This window comes from Tursiops truncatus, chromosome 5, assembly GCF_011762595.2.
Source record: "Tursiops truncatus isolate mTurTru1 chromosome 5, mTurTru1.mat.Y, whole genome shotgun sequence".
Classification (NCBI taxonomy): Eukaryota; Metazoa; Chordata; class Mammalia; order Artiodactyla; family Delphinidae; genus Tursiops; species Tursiops truncatus.
Window position 1 is genome coordinate 137202568 of NC_047038.1, and position 556 is coordinate 137203123.

Here is a 556-nt window from a genome sequence, read left to right on the forward strand (position 1 = left end):
AGCAACTTTAAAAAAGAATCTAATTCTCTTCCCTAATGTGCGGTTCATAGTAGGTCTTCAGTTAATATTTGTTACGCATGTCTGCACGAACAGATGAATCGGGACTTCATTTTATGCCCCTGCACAGAAATCTTCAAATGACTCATTCTAATTCATAGGTTAGAGCGGAATTTTCTTACGCTAGAATCCAGCGCTTTCGCATCTGATCTAACAAATCTTTCCACATCCCGCTGTACCGTTGGCACCAGCCTTCTCCCTTTGCAACCAAAGGGCCTGGTTAGAGTTCTTTACGCCGTGTTCGTGTCCACTGCTGATTATTTGGATTACGTTGCTTTTCTCCCTACCCCACCCCTGCCTGTCCTTCAATATCCAGTTCCAATTTCACCTTTTCCCATAAATTCCTAATTAAACTATGCCAGAGTTTCATTTACCCCAGACTACTATAACTTAATACTGACTTGTGCAATTCTACTGTTATTTTTCAAGTACTGCCTTGTATGGCTGTGGAATTCTTCCATTGTCCACATCTTTCCCCTTAAATGAAAACGATTCTGGA